Genomic DNA, 24723 nt, shown 5'->3' on the forward strand with positions numbered 1-24723 from the left:
AAATAGAGGGTCTACATAGACTTCTGCCTCTGAATAAAGCATGCTCGAAGGATTTCTATCCGTAGCCCCGGATAGACCAGATGGTGGATTCTATGGCCGGCTGCGAGATGATCTGCATACTCAACGTATATCAAGGTTATCACCAAGTGTCGCTCGCTCAAGAAGATCAAGAAAAGGTAAACTTTATCACGACCGATGGTACATTCTGCTATAATGTCATGCTGTTTGGACTAAAGAACGTCGGCGCCACCTACCAGAGACTCATGAACAAGATGTTCCGGAAGCAGATCAGTCGAAACATTAAGGTATATGTTGACGACATATTAATAAAATCTCCAAGAGCTATTGATCTTTGCACAGACATCAAGGAGATCTGTCAAAATTTGAGGGCTTATGAAATAAAGTTGAACCTGAACAAGTGCATATTTGGTGCCAAAAGCGTTCGATTCTTAGGATATATAGTCACCGAGCGGGGGATCGAGGTGAATCCATGTAAGGTCAAGGCTCTACAAGATATGTCACCACCACGAAACTTGAAGGAAGCCAAAGGCTGACCGGACATATTACCGCTCTACCCAGATTCATATCCAAATCATCCGATTGGAGTCTACCGTTCTTCAAGGTGTTGCATCGGGCGACTAAATTTCAGTGGAATGCAGAGTGCGATCGAACGTTCGAAGAACTCAAAGATTATCTCAATTCCTTGATTATATTAGCTAAGCCGAGCGCAGGGGAACCACTCTAGATTTATGTGTCGTCCATCGAAAATGTGGTCGGCTCAATGTTAGTTAAGAAGAATAGGCAAGAGCAACATCCCATGTATTTTTTAAGTCATATATTGAAAGGCGTTGAATTCCGTTACACTGGTCTGGAAAAATTAACTTACGCTTTGGTACTAGCCGCTCAGAGACTTCACCCGTACTTCCTCTCCCATCTAATCATTGTGATGACCAACAGTACCTTGGGAAGAGTTCTCCTCAACCCAGAAGCATTTGGTCAGTTGATTAAATGGACCACTGAACTGAGTTCGACATTCAATACCAATCCCAAACGGTGATAAAAGCTTAGGCCTTAGCTGATTTCATCACAGAAATCCAGAGTGACGAGCTAGAAGCAACTTGGAGAATATATGTTGATGGCTCTTCCACCCGGCAAAGCAGCGGGATCGACATCTTACTCATTTCTCCAAGGGAAGATTGAATGCAACTTTTTGTTCGGCTAGATTATCGCGCCACCAACAACGAGGCCGAGTATAAAGGCTTGATAGTCGACTTGCAAGCAGTGAGGCATGTTAGAGCCATAAAGGTCCTCATTCACTCGGACTCCCAGTTGGTCACCCAGTAGCTAGTAGAGGCGTTCGAGATTAGCAACCCCTAACTCAAGTTATATGCAGCGAGGCCGAGTATAAAGGCTTGATAGTCGGCTTGCAAGCAGCGAGCAATGTTAGAGCCATAAAGGTTCTCATTCACTCGGACTCCCAGGTGGCCGCCCAGTAGCTGGTAGAGGCGTTCGAGATTAGCAACCCCTAACTCAAGTTATATGCAGAAGATTTTTAGAAGCTAAAGATAAATTTTTAAGAAGTCACTGTTCAGAAGATTCCCCGATTGAACAATCAAGCAGCAGATAAACTGGCTAAGTTAGCCAGTTCATTATCACCAGGTGTGATCAAACATCCGATCGAATAGGTTTCTTTGGTGGCGCATATTGACCAGATGGAGGGCGTTGTCTTTCCGACCGATTGGAGAACACCGTTAATCGAATTTCTCCGATTGGGAAGTACGTCGACCGACCAGGAAGCGACACATCTTTTAAAGAAGAGGGTCAGACAGTTTACATTCGTCGGAGATAAGCTATACAAAAGAGCCTTCTCTAGGCCTTTGCTCAAGTGTGTTGGACTAGAGGGCGCAACGTAGATCTTGCAAGAAGTACACCAAGGCTCCTGTGGGAGTCATTCGGGCGGTTGTTCACTAACTCGAAAGATTCTCCTGGCCGGATATTTCTGGCCAACTCTCCAAGAGGATGCCACTCAGACGACAGCTATATGCCTATTCTGCCAAAAGTATCACAATGTTTCGCACCGGTCGATCGAAGAAATGAAGTCATCGACTATATCTTGCTCGTTCAACCAATGGGGCATGGACATCGTGGGGTCGTTCCCCATGACAACTGATCAGCGGAGGTTCTTGCTCGTCGTTGTGGACTAATTCTCAAAATGGGTGGAGGTCGAGCCGCTAGCAAGAATAAGTGAGCAAATGGTCATTAAATTTATTTGGCAAAACATCCTCTGTCAATTCGGCATCCCCCGTCGTCTCGTCTCAGATAACGGGAGGCAGTTCACGGGTCAGAAGCTCAGGGAGTGGTGCGAGGGCTATGACATCCAGCAGACCTTCATCTCAATTGTCTACCCCCAAAGCAACGGCCATGCGAAGGTCACAAACCGAGAGATCCTCAGAGGCTTACGAACTCGGCTTGCCCACACAGGAGGTAGCTGGGTCAACGAGCTCTCAAGTGTCTTGTGGGTACTTCGCATAACTCCAGGAGCCGATCGGCGTAACACCATTCCAGTTGGTATACGGAGGAGAAGCGGTGATTCTGTTAGAGTGTATACTAAACGTCTAGCTTTTTGTAAACATTTATATTTGAAATAAAAGAATCACATTGGTCAATATCTACATTTATATACTAAGTGTAGTTGTTCAATTGATTTATATTGTAGATAACATGGTGTGTGGTGTCACACACAAAAGATCATGTTATCAATTTTTTATAAATTATAAACAGTAACTCACGACTGAGATGGAAAGGAACAAACCATTGAAATAGTCGTAGTGTAATTAAGTATTAGTTTATCTTGACTGATAAATTACACTAGTACACTATGAGTGTATTGAGCAGGACCATTTGAGATAGTTTCTTTTTATACTGACTAGATAAAAGAACAATATCTCTGTTATTATGGAAGTGTGTGCTCTTAATCCTAATATAATAACAAACACATATACTTAATATTTATTTCTTTGATTTATCAAAGGATGCAATTTAATTCGATAAATCAATAAACCCGATAAGTTAGGAAATGATATTATTTATAGTGTGTGTTGTTTATTATAGAAGGAAACTCTGTCCTAGTAATCTAGGTTGAGAATGTCCCTAAGAGGAGCTCATAAGAATTGTCATATTAAACCCTGCAGGTGGACTTAGTCCGACATGACAATAAGGTTGAGTGGTACTACTCTTGGATTAAGAAATTAATTAAGGTGAGTTGTCAGTAACTCATTTAACTAGTGGACATTCGATATCTTAAACACAGGGAGACAACACACTTATAATAAGAAGGAGCCCATAATGTAATTTTGGATTGGTGGGGTAGTGCAATAATAACTCTCTAGTGGAATGAGTTATTATTGATGAACTTGAGTTATGTATTCAGGGCGAACACGGGATACTCAAGCTCGTCAGGAGACCAAAATCAATTTCTCCTTTAGGTCTCTGTCGTAACCTCAATGAAGCCTCAACTCCACTCATGAAAAGTCCATCTTGGTGTCCAAGAGGGGGTCGACCCATGGCTTGGTGACCAAGCCATAGGGGACGCCCACTTCCTTCTCAAAAGGGCCAACCCCTTGCTTGGTGCCCAAGCAAGAAGGGGGTTGGTCACATAATTCAAAGTTTATGGGGCGTTTTGAATTTTTAAAATCTTCTCTTTGTAGACATCTACAAGTTTTTAAAGAGAAATTTTAAAATTATAAAAAAATTTCTTATTTGAATTATGCCACATGGTTTAAAAGAAAGTTTTAAAAGTTTTAAAATTTTCCTTTTTTAACCATCCTCATGGTATATAAAAGAGAGTTTTAAATTTGAAACTTTCCTCTTTTTTTTTTGTAACCATGTTAAAAAAGAAAATTTTAGAAAAGATGTTTTAAATTTTAAAACTTGGTTTTAATATTTAGAACTTTCCTTTTTTGAACATCCACATTAGGAAATTAAAAAGAGAGTTTGTCAAAACTTTTCTTCTTTGCTTATAAAATTTTTACAAAATATTTTTTCCTCTTTATAGGGGTCGGCCACCCTAGCTTGGTGTCCAAGCAAGGGGCCGGCCATTAAGAGTATAAAAGAGGAGAAAATGAAAATAAAAGGGGAAAAGGAAATCAAGAGGAAGATTTTAATTTTTTATAAAAATCTTTCTTTGTTTGCCTTGGGCAAGTAATATAAAAGAAGGGGAGGAGAGACTTTATGGAGCAATCTATTCTTTTCTCTCTTCTCTCTAGTCTTCTCCTAAGGGCCGACCCTTGCTTCTCTTCATGCTAGGACCGGCCACCTCTTGTGGTTACTTTGTGTGGCCGGATACAAAGAGAAGGAGAAGAAGAGGAGAAGTAGGGATTGAATCAATTCTTATTCTCTTGCTTATGCTCTCTATTGTGACCGGTCCTCTCCCCTTTTCTTTCCCCTTGATCTCTTTTGTTCCTTGGTGGTGGTGATGGCCGAAACTTAGAAAATGAGGAGGAGCTTTTGCGTGGTGCTCATCTTGGAAGATCGTCGCCCACACGACGTCCAAGAAGAGGCGAAGAGTACAGTAGAAGATCTCAAGGTTATTAGCATACAAAAAAAAGGTATAACTAGTAATTGTTTTCCGCATCATGCTAATTTTTCTTTGTATGAATTCCAAACACAAGAGGCATATGATTCTAGAGTTTCGGATTTGTTTTGAAGTTGTGTTTCTTTTGTTTTGTTTTTTTTCGAATTTATGATTCGATTGTTCTTTTTGGTTAAACCTAATGTTATTTTAGGAAATTAAATATTGAATTTCTATTAAAGGCTTTGTCGAGGCAGTGGTGGATAATCTCATACCCAAGAAGGTCAAGTGTCTCGTCATGTTTGACCTTGGAGCCGATTTTAGAAATAAATATTTAATCAACTTTGTAATATAGGTCGGACTTGGATCAATAGTGTTAAGTTCTGCTTGCGATCTAAGTCTAAACCATTAAGAACAGATAAGTTAAATTTAGAATCAATAATGTTAAGTTTTGTTTGCGATTCCGAATTTAATTTCTAAAGAACACAATAGGTTGTTTAGGAAAAGGTTCGACACTTGTACAAAATTTTTGTACAGTGGAACCGGTACGATCTTCCTAGGACCAACCAACAGGTTCTTATAGTGATTGGAGTAGAATCTGACCGGGTGCGACTCTACGACGAGGGAAATGGCGAGCGAAGGTTAATGGAGCTCGACTTGGTGGATGAAGTGTGAGAAAAGTGGTTGTTCGACTAATGCCTTACCGACAACGGATGAGGCAGAACTACAACAGGAGGGTGATCCCGAGGTCCTTCCAGGTCGGTGATCTAGTGTGGAAGAAAATCAAGTCGGTCGGCGACGTCACCAAACTTGAAGCTCCATGGATGGGACCTTACAAGATCGTACAAAAACTATGCTCGAGGGCCTATTACTTGGAAGACGAAAACGGGAGACGACTCGAGTGACCGTGAAGCGCAAGTCATCTTCAATCCTACAGGCCTGGGTGAGAGATGCATGAACAAATATATGTAGGATCGAAAAGAATTTAGATATCTCCACAATGGTATGATATTGTCCATTTTGGGCCTAAGCCCTCATGGTTTTACTCTTAGACTCTCCCCAAAAGGTCTCATGCCAATGGAGATATCTTTTTTCTTATAAATCCATTATCTTTCCCATGTGTTTTCAATGTGGGACTATGTTTGCAATCTTGCAACCCTAACAATCCTCTTCTCAAACAAAGAACCACAGGATCTCTCTCAAGTATCGGGTCACTTTTGACCTACTTAGGGTCTCCCCTCGAGCATCGGGTGACTCTTGACCTGCTTAGGGTCTCCCCTCAAGTATCGAGTCACTCTTGACCTGCTCAGGGCTTCTCCTACTTTGTTCAAGGTTTCATCCACATGGTTTAATCTTGGATCATGGCTTTGGCTCGTGCTTCTTCCAGCAATTAGTCCGGTGAAGAGCGACCTCGCTCTAATACCAATTGTAGGATCGAAAAAAATTTAGATATCTCCACAATGGTATGATATTATCCACTTTAGGTCTAAGCCCTCATGATTTTGCTCTTGGCTCTACTCAAAAGGTCTCATGTCAATGGAGATATTTTTTTTCTTATAAATCCATGATCTTTTCCATATGTTTTCAATGTGGGACTATGTTTGCAACCTTGTAACCCCAACAATATAAATGTACTTATACCTTCTAGATGCAGGGTCGGCGTGAATTAAAACCAAAGTTTTCCAGACTCTTGAGCCGATCAGGCCAAGTTAAAAGTCGAGCGACGACTATAAACCCCTCTCATCATCAATGGTCGACGGTGACCTTAAACCCCTGTCTACGTTAGCGATCGAGCGACGACCTTAAACTCTTGTCTACGTTAGCAATGGAGCGGCAACCTTAAACCCGTATCTTCGTCAGCAGTCGAGCGGTGATCTTAAAAACCTCTCTCCGTCAGCAGTCGAGCGGTGACCTTAAACCTCTGTCGTTATCAACGATCAGGCGTCGATCTTAAACTCAGGCCCATTGAGGAATAGTATCGACTAAAATGGCTGATCAGGAACACGCGCTACCCAAAGCTCCAAATTTTCAAAATACGGTGACCGTTCTACCGACTGCTCGTCATCGAGTGGAGGGTTATAAAGCCGCACTTAAGTCAAACCAAAAGATGCCGCATGAAAATAAGGGGATGAACGAATAAGAAAAGATCGTCAGACGAACGACCATTCATTAACACGATAAGGATTACAAACATGTATGAAAATCAATACAAAAACATTCGCTCAAGCAAGATTACTCCAAATAATTCAAGACATCGTCAGGTAGCAACTCAGTTAGCTTGTCCCGACTAATAACCTTGCTTGATAGAGCAGCGGGGAGGTAGCCGCCTTCTCTAAGTTGGCTGAATGTCCCTTCGATGGCAAGGTCGAACAGATGAAGAGCCTGATTGGCGATTTTTTCATTAAAAGCATCCGAGCAGATGTAAGCTTGTTTCATGAGATCAAACCTACTCGACTCGACTCCCTGATAAGTCTCTAAAGCCGCTCAGGAAGCCTTCAGCTCTTCCTTCAGCTTGGTCAACTCCTCATCCTTGGCGTCGAGCTGGGCCTTTCTTGCAGTCTACTCGGTCGATCGTCCATCCCGCTCTGCCTTCAAGGCAGCCTCAGCATCCTTCAAGTTTTGGGCCAACACCCGAACTCCTTATTTTTGATCTCCAGATCTTTAATGACCCAGAATTTCTTAGTATTGGCCAAATGGATTTTTGATTCAAAGGTACTAGCCTATTTATTGAGCCGAGCTAATTGAGTGGCCTGCTCGACGTTTTGTCCCTTCTCCATCTCCAGTAGCTCGGCGCTCTTAGCCAGATCGACCCTTAGTTGCGCCATCTCAACATTCATCTGCTCCACTTGTGCTTGTGAAGCAGATAATTGGTCGCTCGGCGCACACAACTGCTTAACTTCATACTCCAAAAAAGCAAGCCTTTGGCACATGGTCAGACTCTCTATCCAATACTGTGAGGAATCAGGAAATTATATGCCGATCAGATAAAATTAAGCACATACAAAAACTTACCCCAATAGACATCTGGGTATGGTTGTCCGCGAGCGCCCCTGGAGGCATGACCGCTGCACGGGTTCGGGCGTCCGCCCATATCTCTGCGAGCGGCCCTTAAATGATTATATGGTGCTCGAGGCGTCGGGATTCAGCGTCATTCGACTCACGTCATTCCTCAGTCGGAAGATGGATAACCGCTATTATGTGGCGCTGGCCGCTCGGGGCTGATTGGGCCGAGGTGGCCCTACCGGACGACCAAGACAATGATGCTACTAAGGTGAAGGAGAGATTACCGTCTACATGGGCAATGCTACTAAGGTGGCGGCTGTTGCAGTGGGAGATGTCTACTTATCTTTTAATAGGAATAGAAATTTGGTTTTAAGAAATTGTCGTTATGTATCCAGTTTTAGAAAGAATTTAATTTCAGTTTCTAAACTATTTATGGATGGATATTCAGTTTCATTTAGTAACGATGTAGTTATTAAGAGAAATAAAGTGATTATCTGTTATGGTGCATTAGTTGGCAATTTGTATACTTTAAATCCAATTTCTCCCACAAAGCAAAACAAGGAAATTTATAACTCATCTTCTAACTCTAATAAGAGAAAAGAACCTTCGGAAATGAACCAAGCATATATTTGGCATCTGAGGCTTGGTCATATTAACTTAAGTAGGATTCAGAGGCTTATAGCCGATGGACTTTTGGGTTCATTAGAGTTGAAAAATTTTTCAACTTGTGAATCTTGCTTGGAAGGTAAAATGACCAAGAGACCTTTTAAGGCCAAGGGGTATAGAGCCAAAGAAGTGTTAGAATTGGTTCATTCTGATTTGTGTGGTCCTATGTCTGTCCAGGCAAGAGGAGGTTTTGAATATTTTATCTCTTTTATAGACGATTATTCAAGATACGGATATATTTACCTAATGCGTCGCAAGTCCGAGAGATTTGATAAGTTCAAAGAGTACAAGGCTGATGTGGAGAAACGACTAGGTAAAAGAATCAAGACACTACGGTCTGATCGTGGTGGCGAATATCTCTTAGGAGAGTTTAGGAATTACTTATCAGAGGCCAGGATTCAATCCCAACTGTCCGCACCTGGTACACCCCAACAGAATGGTGTGGCAGAATGAAGGAATATGATCTTATGGAGATGATTAGATCGATGATGAGTTATTCAGAATTACCAAATTCGTTTTGGGGATACGCTCTGGAAACAACAGTGTACATTTTGAACATAGTACCTTCTAAATCAGTTTCTTCTACTCCCACAGAATTGTGAAATGGGCGAAAGCCCAGTCTAAGACATATTCGGATTTGGGGTAGTCCAGCACATGTGCTGAAACCAGATGCTGATAAGTTAGAATCTCGTACAAAAGTTTGTGTGTTTGTGGGGTATCCCAGAGGAACGAAAGGTGGTTTATTTTATAGTCCTAAAGACCAGAAGGTCATTGTTAGCACCAATGCTCAGTTTTTAGAAGAAAATTATATAATGGATCACAAGCCAAGTAGCAAAGTTGTTTTAGAAGAACTTAGAGAGGACACGTCTACCTTAGTACCAACAGTACAAGATGAAGTACCACAAGAGACTGCAACACGTGTCACACATGATACACAACCACAGACTGAGCCTCGTCGTAGTGGGAGGGTTGTTAGGCAGCCTGATAGATTCATGTTTTTGGGAGAATCTTCGGACTTGATCCCGGGTAAACATGAACCTGATCCCCGAACATATGACGAAGCACTCCAAGATATAGATGCAGCATCTTGGCAAAAGGCAATGAATTCTGAAATAGAGTCTATGTACTCTAATAAGGTCTGGGAGCTTGTAGAACCACCTGATGATGTAAAAGTCGTTGGATGCAAGTGGATCTACAAAAGGAAAAGAGGGACAGACGAGAAGGTAGAAACCTTCAAAGCTAGGCTTGTTGCGAAAGGGTACACTCAGAAAGAGAGAATCGATTATGAGGAGACCTTTTCACCGGTAGCCATGCTTAAATCTATCCGGATACTTTTATCCATTTCTGCTCATATAGATTATGAGATTTGGCAAATGGATATCAAGACAGCTTTCTTTAATGAAAGTCTTGAAGAGAACATCCAAATGAAGCAACCAGAAGGGTTCATTGAAAAAGGCAAAGAGCATCTAGTGTGCAAGCTCAATCGATCCATTTATGGACTGAAGCAAGCTTCAAGGTCTTGGAACATCCGGTTCAATGAAGTAATCCAGTTATATGGATTTATTTAGTGTCTGGATGAGTCTTGTGTATGCAAGAAGTGTAACGGAAACGTGGTGGTATTTCTTGTACTATACGTAGATGATATTTTGTTAATTGACAACAATGTCAATGTATTATCGGACATAAGGGTATGGTTGTCCAAACAATTTGATATGAAGGACTTAGGAGATTGTGCACACATTTTTGGGATCAAAGTTATAAGGGATCGCAAGAAAAGAATGTTGTGTCTGTCCCAAGCTTCATATATAGATACAATCCTTGCTCGTTTTAGCATGCAGGATTCCAAGAAAGGTTTCTTACCTTTTAGGCATGGAGTAGCTCTATCTAAAGAGATGTCTCCGAAGACATCAAAAGAGATAGAGGACATGAAAGCAGTTCCTTATGCTTCGGCTGTAGGAAGCCTAATGTATGCAATGCTATGTACGAGACCTGATATCTATTTTGCCGTGAGCATGGTTAGCAGATATCAGAGTAACCCTGGACAAAGACATTGGACTGCGGTAAATCATATATTAAAGTACCTGAGAAGGACTAGAGATTATATGCTAGTTTACCAAGCAGATGATTTGCTCCTTGTGGGTTACACAGATTCAGATTTCCAATCAGATAGGGACAACAGTAAGTCTACATCAGGCTATGTGTTTACTTTGGGAGGTTGAGCCATTGCATGGAGGAGTGTTAAGCAGAAATGCGTTTCAGACTCAACCATGGAAGCTGACTATGTAGCAGCCTCTGAGGCGGCTAAAGAAGCAGTATGGCTCAGGAACTTTCTAATGGACTTAGATGTGATTCCTGGTTTGCCCAAAATCATCACAATTTATTGTGATAATAGCGGTGCAATTGCAAACTCGAAGGAACCACGAGCCCATAAGGCAAGTAAACATATAGAGCGCAAGTACCACCTGATACGAGATATTATGAAGCGAGGAGAAGTTGTCATCGCCAAGATTGCATCAGCAGATAAGCTGGCAGATCCTTTCACTAAGGCCCTTCCGGCAAAAGCTTTCGATCGGCATGTGGAGGGAATGTGAATCAGATGTATGGCTGAAGATATGGCAGCTTAGTCATTAGTATAAGTGGGAGATTGTTGGAGTATATACTAAAAGCCTAAGCTTTTGTAAATATTTATTTTGAATAAAGAATCACATTTGGTCAAATTGTCTACATCCATTTGTAGTTGTTCGATTAATTTATATTGTAGATAACATAGTATGTGGTGTCACATACAGAAGATGATGTTATCAGTACCTTATAAATTATAAACAGTAGCTCACGACCAAAATGGAAAGAAACAAACCATTGGAAGGTCGTAGTGTAATTAGGTATTAGTTTATCTTAGCTATATAATTACACTAGTACACTTAGAGTGTATTGAGTAGGACCATTAGAGGTTGTTTTCTTTTATACTGACTTTATAAAGGAACAAAGACCTCAGTTATTATGGAAGTGTGTGCTCTTAATCCTAATATAATAACAAGCACATATATTTGATATTTATTTCTTTAATTTATCAATGGGTGAGATTTAGTTCGATGAATCAATAAGCCCGATAAGTTGGGAAATGATATCACTTATAGTGTGTGTTATTGATTATAGAAGGAAACTGTGTCCTAGTAATCTAGGTTGATAATGTCCCCAAGATGAGCTCATAAAGATTGTCATGTTAAACCCTGCAGGTGGACTTAGTCCGACATGACGATAAGGTTGAGTGGTACTATTCTTGGATGAAGATATTAATTAAATGAGTTGTCAGTAACTCACTTAATTAGTGGACATTTGACATCTTAAACACAGGGAGACTAACACACTCATAATAAGAAGGAGCCCAAAAGTATAATTTGGGATTGGCGCGGTAGTTCAATAATAGTTCTCTAGTGGAATGAATTATTATTGATAAAATTAGGTTGTGTGTTCGGGGCGAACACGGGATGCTTAATTTTATTGGGAGACCAAAACCAATTCCTCCTCTCGGTCCCTATCGTAGCCTCTTATTTATAAAGTGCTATATCCACCTATACCCACCTTCATACCTATGATAAGGGGGCCTGCCAAGCTAACTTGTGGATCAAGCTAGGGCCGGACAAGCCTTGGTTCATGGGTGGTCGGCCCTAGCTTGAACCCAAGCTTAGGTGGCCGACCCCCATTAAATTATAAGGAATTTTAATTTTAAATATTTCTTATGTGAAAGATATAATTTATTGGAGAGATTAAAAATTAAAATATCTTTTTTAAAAGGATCTACAAAAGATTAAAGAAAGAGATTAGATCTCTTTCCTTATTTGTAGATTGGAAAGATATTTTATTTTTATTCTTTATAAATTATTCACATGTAGAAAAATTAAAATTATAGAAATTTCTTTTTATCAACCATGAAGGGATTTTAAAGGGAAAGTTTATTTTTTAAAATTTCCGAAAACAAATAAGGAATTTTAATTGTTGATTGAAATTGCCTTGTTTGCTCCTATTGAGGTGGCCGACCATGATGAAATTGATTAGGAAATTTTATTTAATTTTTCTTAATTAATTGTTGTCAAGGAAAGTTAAGGAAATTTTATTGTAACTAAATTTCCTTATTTACCAAAGCTAAGGAATATAAAAGAGGGGGTTGGGGTGCCTTCATGAGACACAACCTTTATTATTCTCTCCCTCTTTTCCTTGGTGTTGTGGCCGGCCATCCTCTCTCCCTCTCTTCCTCTTTCTGGTGGCCGAAACTCTTCCTTGCTTGGAGCTTTTGTGGTGGCCGGATACTACTTGGAGAAGAAGAAGAAGGAGAGAAAGCTTGTATCCCTTGGAGCTTAGTTGGTGGAAAATGTTCTTCATCCTTGGATTTTGGTACTTGGCTGAAACTTGAAGGAAGAAGAAGAAGGTGCTAGGTGGTCCTCAACTTGGAAGATCGTTTCCCACACAACATCCAAGGTTAGAAGAGGAATACGATAGAAGATCAAGAGGTCTTTCTAAAAGGTATAACTAGTATTTTTCCTTTCCGCATCATACTAGTTATTTTTGGAAATAATACCAAATATAAGAGGCATACGATTCTAGTATTTCGAATTTGTTTTCGATATTGTGTTCTTTGTTTTATTTCTTTTCCTTGTGATTTGATTGTTCTTTTCGGTTGACCTAAAGTTATTTAAGGAAATTAAATATTAGTTTTCCTTAAAAGGCTTTGTCTAGTCGGTGGTGGTTGCTCCCATATTCAAGAATGTCATGTGCCTCTCCACGTCAGTACTGGAAGCCAATTTTGAAAATTTATATTTAATAAAATTAATAACCTAGGTGATTTGGATCGAAAGTGTTAAGTTCCGCAGGAGATCCAAGTCAAAACCTAAAAGAACAAATAGATTAAACTTTGGATCAAACGTGTTAAGTTCCGCAGGCGATCCAAGTTTAATTTAAAAGAACACATTGTAGCTAGGAAAAGGTTCAGACATTTGTACAAAATTTTTGTACAGTGGAACCTTTAGGTTTTCCGAGTAGCAACCAACAAAGGAGGGGTGGATCGGGAACCGCAGACCGACGGTAAATTAGTCCCTGAAAAATGTTACGAAATCGGGTAGGGGTTTGTCTGGACTGTCGAAGGCTGAGGGAAGGCTAATTTGATACTCAGAAGGAATTTCAAAAGCATCTCTCAAACTCTTAGCATCGCCTCCGTCGAACCTGGACTCAAAAGATGTGTACCAGGGTTCAGGGATAGAGGCAGGAGGCTAAGGGGAGCTTGCCATAAGAAATAAGAGCTGATGGGAAACCTAGAAATTCGATTGAGAAATGACACTATGAACACTGAACAAATTCGATAAGGGAAATGGAAGCTTACTAGGGAGATTGCTAAAGATTGTCGGAGAAAGATTGCTGGAGAAGATGTAAAGCACGGTGACGCCGTGATGCTCACTAACGAAGACGAGAACGACAAGTGGGGAAATCAGAGAAGCACGCGAGTTTATAAACCGTGCGGTTGATCGACCTCAACTCACTACAACAAAAATGGCTTTTCGCAGCACGCAAATTCACTTTTCGCAGCGCGCATTGCGCGCTGCACAGTTAAAAGCTGTTGAAAGTCATAAATTATTCGCGGCGTGCTTTTGTGCACTGCGAATAGTATTTTCTGCAGCGCGCAAAGCACGCCGCGGATACTATTATCCGCGGCGTGCTTTGCGCGCTGCGGATAGTATTTTTCGCAGCGCGCAACGCACGCCGCGGATAATAGTATCCGCGGCGTGCGTTGCATGCTGCAGATAGTATTTTCCGCAACGCGAAAAGCACACCGCGAATAATAGTATCCGCGGCGTGCTTTGCGCGCTGCAGAAAATACTATTCGCAGCGCGCAAACGTATGCTGTTAATGGTCTTAACTATATTAAAAAAAATTGACAAAAATAATAAATTAAAATTTTACAACAAATTTAGTACAAATCAAATCCATACAGAATTAATAAAAGTCATAGCTTTTCATTATACCACAAAAACTCAAAACATCTAAAACAATATATGAAATCTCTAACAAACTAGCAATTACATAACAACAATTCAACTTACAATCCAAACAAATTAGTATAATATGTATCAATCACACAATACTATAAATTTAGATAATCATGCCACTGTGCTTCCTATTGCATCATCGAGAAACTGCATTTCATCATTTGGTCGAATTAGGTCCACCTGAAATTGAACACATGTACCAACTCACAAGTAAAAAACAGCTTGAACACATGTACAAGAAGGTACAGAAAAAACATTTTAGGTTGTATAAATAGAGATCTTAAGTATAAATTCTTATGAAAAACAAGATCAGTGAAATAAAATACTAAAGGAATCTAAAATGAGTGGACATGCTTACTATTTTCTCTCCAACAGTTTGAGTACTAGGCTCCCCATTTTTTTTCTTGTGACCTTCAATCCAAACTTGCAATCTTGTAATTTTTGTATCTACCGGACTTGTCTTTTCCTTAAATATAGAAATATATATAAAATCATTACGACACAATTCAAAAGATACATATATCATTACTTATTACTTAAATTATAAAAAATTAAAAATAATTACCATAATGTGAGTCAAACGAGCATAACCTACCTGAATGGAGAAGTCTCAAATCCTGTTAAGGCACTACCACAACAAATCTACTGATATTTTGAGCTGGAAAATCCAAATTGGATACGCTTCAGCTGTTATCGATAAGAATTAAATCCACGTAATTATTTAACAAAGAACATACAAGAAACTAAGACGGAAAAGTGAAATTGTTCGACCAGAAGGAACAACAATTACATAATATCTTTCCGATCTTGTAGCAGCAAATCAAACTCGGAAAAGCAAGTAGCATGGAAGTTCCATCTCAGATATGCTTGTTGAGAAGAACTACCTTAGCACAAATCATGGAGCTTTCTAGATATGTAGCAAGCCAACAAAGACCAAGCCAACACTCAGACGCCATCATAATGCAAGACCAAACACTACTGTGCGGAAAAGAATTAGTGCTATCAATTCAACAGTACATTAAAGACATGAATCTAGTGGCAGACTTATATATAACATGCTTGCGAATATAAGTAAATACCTCTTCGTTCAAAACACAATTTGAAGATTATCTAGGTCTATGTATGTCATCTTAGGGTCCTCTGCCATTTTAGTATCAAATAGAGGAGTAGCCAGCTTGGGAGGGTTCTAAACAAAGGTGAATCACTCATCAAGACAAAAAATCTCCAAAACAATCAAACATGCAAGTTAACTTTTTGATTACCAAGAAAGAAAATCACATATAAAAAATTGATTCCTACATCATTATATTTTAAACAAATAAATATCATGTATTATTCACACAAGTTTTACAAAACTTGTAATTACAAAACTTGAAAAAACCTATCATTATATTTTAATAGGTAGAGGTAACTGACAAAGTTTTCCCTTGGTATTATGTCCTTCCATCATGTAATTGCCACAAAGTTAATTTTTTTTATGGATAACAGTATATAAATATGATCATTCTTTGGCCTGTGCCAAACAGATTTGCTATTATTATAAGAGAGATAGTTCAATAAACTAGATTGCAAATGAATCATAGAGATTGCAGGAACCTAAGTTGAAAGAAAACATTTAATATGTCATCAAGATAATATACATACTAAACCTAGAACTCTATCATAGAACAAAACAAAAAAGATATTAAAAAATAATAATAATAATAAAGTATGGAAAACCTAGAACTGTATCATAGAACTCTTATCCTAATTGTTAGAAAAAGAGGTAGAAACATGGGAGAATTAGGATATACACAAACCTAAGAGGAGATGAACTCTTATCCATTAGATTAATTCTAAACTAAATAAATCTACACACAATCAACAACTAATTACAACATGTATCAACTAATGATATACCAATCATACTAACTGATCTAGTAATCCAATTAACCCTAATTCCTACACCTTACCTCAAATCACAGCTACTGTTGATGCTGGAACAAGTAGAGCAGAACCAAGAACACCTACAGTACACAGAACCTCACCTCACAGTCGTGCTTGTTGATCCACAGCACTCAACCTCATTGGAATCAATCGGATCACAACAGGAGGTCAAGCAGGGAGATCACTGATCAATTAACCATCCTTCTAGCCTCTTCCCGGCAGCTCAAGAACACCTCCCTGATACCAACATCTCCAAATCTGTAACCTAATTCAACCGAAAAGAAGAAGAGGATCGGTAACAGAGAAGAAGACCTAAGCTTACCTCAATCGGTTGTCTCCAGAAGGTATTGCCTAATCCGATCCACTTTGAGGAGCCACGGATCGTTATGTGAACAGCTCAAGAAGGAGGAAACGAAGGGTCAATCGGTCGGAAACAACCAAAACCAAGCCCTCCACCGTGCCCTAGCCACCTAGCCATCGTCGCTCACGCGTAAGAACCGGCCGAGGAAAGGATCGCTCCATCGGAAGAGCTTGGACAGCGTCAACACCTTCAAGAATCCGGCGACGGTCCTCAGGCGACGCGAAGAGGCCCAAATCGTCGGAAAGCAGTTGCCCTCTGTCGGCGTCGGGTGCGTCGGATCTTCCGCGTGAGAGAAGAGAGAGATCGGACTGAGAAGGAGAAGGGCTTCGGCTGGATCTGAGCTTAAGGGTCGATTCCGGCAGAGAAAAGATCGCCGGAGCTGAAGCCTTGCTCCGTCGGCGTCGATCGTCCGCGAGAGAGAACAGAGAAGAGAGGGAAGTCGGGTCGCCAAGGGTTGGGGAAGAAAGGTTCGGCGTTTGGGAGAAAATAAGGAAAAAGGATTATATAAATAAAATATTTCCTCACTTAAATGAGTATCCCAAACAGGCTTTATCCGTATCGTCAATTTGTCCCCTTAAAACCCATCGTACGAGCTCCGAAAAATTTCCAGAAAATTTCTAAAAATTCCGGAAAAATTTTATAAGGCTATTTCCCAAATAACCTTATTATTTAAATTTTCCGATATCTTACAGCGTGCAGCGTGAGAAGTTTTTCGGCGCCATAGGGAAAAGTGCGGAGGGTGTGACAAGTGCGGACGAGGGTTTGGATTTTTGCTAAGGCTAATTATTAATAGATTAAACTAATTATTAATGGATTAATAATGACATTTATTAGAAATGTCAATATAAAGGATCTAACATGATATTTTATTTTATTTTTTATTATTTTAAAATAAATGTCATTATAAGGTATTTATTATGACACTTAGAAATAAGTGTCATTAAGATAATATCACAATAGATCAATTTTCCTATAGTGGGAGAGGAAGCGGCGATGGCTTCGGTGGCTTTGATCCGGTTTATATTTTTAACCTAGCATTTTTTTTATTTTAATTGTGTTTTTTTACTTATTACATTTTTATTTAATGACTTATTTTAAGTTTTTCTTTACTTATTTTTTTAACCATGTTTATTATTGATCGACTTTTGGGGTTGGATGTATTTTTTTTTATTATTTACATATTTTTGTTTAATTTATTTTTTTTAAAGATAACTATCTTTTAAACTATAATTTAAAAAAAAATTAAAGTTGGTCAAAACATGCTGGGTCAAAACATATTCCTTTTAATCATGGTCGTAAATAATAATTTTTTATTATTATTATTTTTTAAACTAATCGCAGCATGCTGCATGCCGTTAATAATTTTAAAAAGTATTCGCAGCGTGCTTATTTTTGCATGCCGTTATTGTTATTAAATATTTATAGTATTAACGGCATACTTTTAATGTGCGCTGTTAATATCTAGACGTAATTTTTTTCCTTCTTTAAGTTTATACTATTAACAGCGCGCATCAATATGCACGCCGTTAATAATACTATTAACGGCGTGCTTTTAATGTGCGCTGTTAATAGCAAGCTGCGAAAAGCTATTTTTGTTGTAGTGACTGTTCGATTCGGCGGTACGAAAACCTAGAAGTAGATCCAGCCGTTCATTTCGAAACGGCGCACGTCTCGGGATCGATGGATATTCGCCTGTCACATCGGGCATGCGGTGACAGTAGTAGACACGTGCCATTCGATCATCAAGAGCATTTAATGCGCTTAATTACAAAAGTATGGTCGTGTGCTCGGCATAATTATCAAGGATTTGCATGGGCTTCGAGAAATATGGATGATGTTAGTGACGACCAGGACCGCTCGAAGAAGCGCATTTGGAGAGTTCTCTAAGTGTCATCGCTCATTGCCTCGCTCGGCATAGAGACCCCTCTGATCGTCCATTGCCCATGGTCAGACAGAGACCGAGTGGCGTTGGTTGATGCGCCGAATGGAAATTAGGGACCGAACATTCCGATCGGACGTAAAAAATTGCCAAGGACCAGTTGTCTAGTCAGTTGGATCTGTAGTCTTCTTCGACTAGACTTGAGGGGAAGACTTGTGATGCGGTGATAAGGGAGAGCTCACCTGTCACGGGTCAATTGACATGGTGTCGGTCAAAGTCAAGGCGGTCAACGCCGAGCTTATAATTATCCCGATCAGCAAAGGAGTGGCCGAGTGGACATCACCCGATCAGTCGGGGCATCATGAGCTGATTGGCAGGGAAACGAGCCGCTCAGATCGCCTGTCCGGCGCAAGGAATGACATTATACAAGAAGAGACGAAAAAACAAAAGGGAACACGCCGTTTATCATTAAATACGAAGAAGTCAAGCAAAGAAGAACACTACATTTATCATTAATGCACAGAAGTTAAGACAAAGAAGTCTTCATTTGACAATTAATATCATCAAGTAAGGACAGATGAACGATCACAGAAAAAAAGTATAAGAGGGTACGCTAGGTATGAGGAAAGGAAGATTATCATTTTTCTTGATTACTCATTCTCTTCCTGATTTTGACTTGAGTGTCGGAGGGTCAACGCAAGGAACCCCTTCTCTGTTTTGATTTTATTTTGCAGGATCGAAGTCTTCTTCCCATCAATAATTATTCTATCCCCGACTTTCCAACTTCCTTCATTCGGGCAGGATCACATATCATGTGTTTTAGTGGTGGTAGTCTAAGTCCATTTCTTAATCTCAGTACCAATTAAAAAAGTTTTTTTTTTTTTTTTTTTTTTTGTGGAACGCAAGTTCTAAATTGTTACAAGGTTCTTGAGCACTTCACTGATACCAAAAGAAATGCCCCACATTGGATAAGAGCATTGGTTTTTCCTGCATCCTCGTGACATTAGCCTTATCTTAGAAAAATTATTTGATTTGGATCTTGGAAAATTATAAGGTCAATGCCTCGAGGATGCGGGAAAAACCAATGCTCTTATCCAATGTATGACATTTCTTTTGGTATCAGTGAAGTGATCAAGATTAATTCTTGTAACCATTTAGAACTTGCTGTTTCCACAACAACAATTACTTTTTAAATTGGTAGACTTATATTTAGAAGTAAGTAAAAATAATTACTTTTTTAAGGTCTGTATCTTCTCGACCACAATATATATACCTTTTAGAAGTGCAATAAGAAGATCTAATTCAGAGACATTGTCTAGATCAAGATATTTGAAACTAATCAGTAAACAATGAAGTATGGTGGTCGTCTATATTGGTCCTTAACTTTAGAGGCTCTTTTGTAGACAGTTTACAAGAGAAAGTAATAGAATAGATAAGGGTGTAGAGACCAGAAGCACCTTGCTTACAAACACAGCAGATAAGGAAGTCTAAAACAATTAAATGATTTTAAAGAAGATGACATTGGTTGAGATAAGTACATATTGTGACTTGAAGTGTTAAAAATACTTCGCATCTTTTCAACTAAAAGTTGCCAAAGAAGATATACTTAACTCTTTTTGTTGGGAGATAATGTTGGGTATTTCCAAGACTTATGCTTTTAGTCGTTGGAATTATACTTGTTAAGAAAAAACTCTTCTTCCAATGGGTACAAGACTTCTCCTATTTATACTAGTCTATGCTTCAACTAGTTCTATGTACTTGCAACATACATGTATCTAAAATTAAATGAAATACATGCTTTGATTACTAGTTCATGAATCTTAGTCATGAATCCTATTTATTCTAGACATTCATGCATCTGTCTTGTACATTCATTTATGGAAAAACATTAATCTTCAATACTCCTCCTTAATGTTTTTCCCTTGATCAGATCATGTAATTCGAACATGATTTCGAAGTTGCTCGATTTTTCCTGAGCTTACTGCTTTAGTAAAACCATCCGCTAACTGCTCGTTTGTGTTGATGAACTTCAACTGAATTTTTTTATTACTCACGAGATCTCGTATGAAATGATGTCGAAGTTCAATATGTTTCGTCCTTGCATGAAAAACTAGATTCTTTGTCATCGCAATAGTAGAGTTATTATCACAGAAAATTGTTGTATATAGGGCCCTCTTGCTTTTGCTCAACATCACTTAAAATTCTTCTTAGCCAAACAGCTTCACAAGCAGCATCGGTGGCTGCAATATATTCGGCTTCTGCTGATGAGAGTGATACCGTCTTCTGCTTCTTAGATACCCAAGAAATAATTTTTGAACCCAAGCAAAATATATATCCGGATGTACTTTTGCGGTCATCGAGTGATCCAGCCCAATCGCTATCGGTATATCCAACAAGTTTATTTTCTTTTTCTTTGACATACTTGATACCAAGCTTTCTTGTTCCTTGAAGATATCTCAAAATCCTTTTAGCAGCTGCATAGTGTAGCTTGCTTGGTTCGTGCATAAACCTTGAGATCAAGCTGACAGAATATACAATGTCAGGTCTTGTATTTGTCAAGTAGATCAATGAGCCGACTAAGCTTCTGTATATTTTTGCATCAACTTTAGCTGCTCCATCATCTAGCTGCAACTTCTCATTAGTTGCCAATGGAGTTGAGATTGATTTGCAATTGCTCATTTGAAAATTTCTTAATACTTCGTCAAGATATTTTTCTTGAGACATAAAAATCTCTCCTTTGGATTGTCGAACTTGAATCCCAATAAAATACTTCATGAGACCCAAGTCTGTCATCTCATATTCTTTCATCATAGCTTCTTTAAATTCTTTCACCATATAAGGATTAGTACCAACATATATCAAGTCGTCGACATAAAGGCACACAATTAGAAAATCTTGCGCACCTTTCTTTACATATAATGATGGCTCATTCCGACTTTGTTCGAATCCTTGTGATCGAAAATAATGGTCAATCTTGCTATTCCAGGCCCTTGGTGCTTGCTTTAAGCCGTATAGTGCTTTCCGAAGCCGGTAAACTTTTTCTTCTTTTCCTTCGATAACATAACCTGCCGGTTGCTCCACATAAACTTCTTCCTTCAAGTCACCATTGAGAAACGCGGATTTTACATCCAATTGATAGACCGGTAACTCCAATTGTGCTGCAACAGCGAGAACAATTCGTATCGTCTCCATGCGAGCAACTAGTGCAAATGTCTTTGTGAAGTCAACTCCAGGTTGTTGAGAATACCCCTTTGCTACTAGACGAGCTTTATGTTTGTGAATTGAGCCATCTTCCTTGAATTTTGTCTTGTAGATCCATTTAACCCCGATCACATTTTTTCCTTTGGGAAGATCTATGAGCTCCCATGTTTTGTTTTTTTCAATGCTGATAATTTCTTCGTTCATTGCCTCGTGCCATACTTCTTGATTTTCAGCTTGCTCATAAATTTGTGGCTCATATGTAAAAAATGCGACATCACAAGAATCATATATGTCTCTTAAGCTTCGAACTTTTCTTACAGGGCTTTCTGACTCTGGATAGATATCTCTATTACTTGATGTACTTGCACCTTCACTTGTGTTTGATTGATCAATCGTCTTTGGTAAAAAAATAGGCGGTGTTGGCTGAGATACAATCTTCTCTTTATCGCCCCAATTCCACGACTGCATTTCATCAAAAATAACAGCTCGAGAAATTATGAGTTTATTTGTCCTTGGGTCCAATAATCGATACCCTTTGGACTCGTCGCTATAACCAACAAAAATAAGTTTTTCTCCTTTTTCATCAAATTTTCCTCTTTGCTGAAATGGAATATGAGAATATGCGATGCAGCCAAAAACTTTAAAATTATTCACCTGTGGCTTCCTCTGAAGCCATGCCTCATATGGAGTCTTATTTGGAACCGCTTTTGTTGGTGACCGGTTCAAAATATACACAGCTGCATTTATAGCTTCTGCCCAAAATGATTTTGGAAGTCCTTTACCTGCCATCATGCTACGAGCCATCTCCACTATGGTGCGATTTTTCCTCTGGGCGACTCCATTTTGTTGCGGGCTGTATCGAACTATCAACTGCCTTTGGATCCCCTTCTCTTTGCAATAATCCATGAAGGCATTTCCAATAAATTCTCCTCCACGATCTGTGCGAAGAATTTTTATTTTTCTCCCACACTGATTTTCTACAAGTCTCTTGAACTCCAAAAAATTCGGGAATGCTTCTGACTTTTGGTTGAGTATGTAGACCCACATCATCCTGGTGTAGTCATCCACGAATAAGAGAAAATACTTGTAATTGTTGAGAGATGGAGTTTGCGTTGGTCCGCAAATATCTGCATGTACCAACTCGAGAGGGACTTTGGCTCTATAAGATATTTTTGGAAATGGTAGCCGATGCATTTTGCCGAAAATGCATCCTTCACATGGTTTATCTTGGTATGGAAAATTTGGAAGCCCAAATACCATTTTCTTTTTTTTAGTAAATTTAAACCTTTGTAGCTCAAATGTCCATACCTCAAATGCCAGATCTTATGATCTCCATCCGTCATGCTTTGAAGTGCAACTTTCTCAGCTAATGGCAAGTTTAGAGGAAATACTTTATTCTGACTCATCTTAATTCTTGCCATCGTGAGTTTCTTCTGCTTGTCAATAATGACACAATGATCATTATTGAACTCCACCTTGTAGTTTTTCTGCAAGAGCTGGCCAACACTCAATAAATTTTGAGTTAATTCCGGCACATAAAGGACATCTTTGATGATATTGTCTTTCCCTTCTTTTGTCTGAATAGAAACCGCACCTTTTCCAGTAATTTTAAGTGCTTTGCCATCACCAATCTCTACAGCTGATGAAAATGATTCATCGATATCCACGAACATCTTCTTATTTCCAGACATATGGTTGCTGCAGCCGCTGTCCACATACCAAATATTCTCAAGTTGCTGTTGAGAATTTAAGCATGAATAAAATACCTGATCGGCTTCATTTTTTTCAGAGAAGTTTGCCTCCTTTGTCTCATCCTCATCTTGAAACCAACAGTCTTTTTTTTGAGTGATTTGCATTTCTGCACCTTTTGCATCTATTCCAACAACTTTGAGTGTCATGACCATTTCTTCGGCATATGCGACAATAAGAATCTGAATCTTGATTCTTGAATCGCGAGCTAGAGTTACCTCTTCCTCCTCTACCTTGACCACGAGTATTAGAATTTTGAAATCTGCCACGACCTCTTCCTTGCGATGCTCTTTGTGCCGATATATTCTTCTTCTCTTGCGAGCTGTCTTTCTCTTTTTGAGAAACATTCATTTTTCCTTGAAAAGCTTGTTCCAAGGTTTGAGTAGAGAATCTGTTCATCCTCTTTTCATGGGCTTCAAGAGAACCCATGAGTTCATCCAAAGACAATTTTGATAAATCTTTGGATTCTTCGATCGCTACAACTATATGCTCAAATTTCGCTGGCAAACATCGTAGGACTTTCTCTATAATCTTTTTCTCTTCTAGAGTATCTCCATATCCTTGAATTTGATTTATAACTGTTAAAACTCTGGAGAGAAAATCTTGCACATTTTCGGAATCCTTCATGCCCAAATTATCGAAATCTCGCCATAGATTTTGCAATTTAATTGTGATTACCTTCTCATGGCCTCCGAACTGATTTTTTAGAATTTGCCAGGCCTCGTTTGCGGTCTTAGCACTCGTAATGCGCGGAAGAATTGATCGGCTCACCCCTTGATGCATAAAGGACAAGGCTTTTGCATCCTTCGTCTTGTTTTCTTTATGCTCTTTTTTCTGTGCATTTGTAAATGCCGCAACCTCCTCCGGAGTATGAGCAATATACCCCTCATCAATAACATCCCATAATTCGTGAGACACGAATACGGTCCTCATAAGCACGTTCCATAATTCAAAATCTTGACCAACAAAGATGGGGATACCTTGTTGGGAATATGTGAACGCGAGTTCTTGGTTGCTTGTAGACGCCATTGATAAATATGCGAGAGATATTTAGAACCAAAACCTTTAGCTCTGATACCACAAAATATGTTGGGTATTTCCAAGACTTATACTTTTAGTCGTTGGAATTATATTTGTTAAGAAAAAACTCTTCTTCCAATGGGTACAAGACTTCTCCTATTTATACTAGTCTATGCTTCAACTAGTTCTATGTACTTGCAACATACATGTATCTAAAATTAAATGAAATACATGCTTTGATTACTAGTTCATGAATCCTATTTATTCTAGACATTCATGCATATGTCTTGTACATTCATTTATGGAAAAA

At 39.1% G+C, this 24723-nt stretch overlaps 1 long non-coding RNA gene across 2 annotated transcripts; it reads right to left on the reverse strand.

Moving 5' to 3' along the window:
* Positions 1-14653: 14653 nt before the first annotated feature.
* On the reverse strand, positions 14654-16551 carry LOC121977496. 2 transcript variants are annotated; one of them, XR_006110875.1, is made up of 5 exons: positions 16526-16551; positions 16305-16440; positions 15162-15252; positions 14873-14964; positions 14654-14743 (listed from the first exon to the last, which is right to left on the reverse strand). It is a non-coding gene; the product is annotated as an uncharacterized LOC121977496 (long non-coding RNA). The 2 variants fall into 2 exon arrangements; XR_006110874.1 differs by lacking the exon at positions 15162-15252 and having other exon boundaries at positions 14661-14743.
* Between the last annotated feature and the right edge of the window lie 8172 nt (positions 16552-24723).

The sequence above is a fragment of the Zingiber officinale genome, chromosome 4B (genome assembly GCF_018446385.1).
Source record: "Zingiber officinale cultivar Zhangliang chromosome 4B, Zo_v1.1, whole genome shotgun sequence".
Lineage (NCBI taxonomy): Eukaryota > Viridiplantae > Streptophyta > Magnoliopsida > Zingiberales > Zingiberaceae > Zingiber > Zingiber officinale.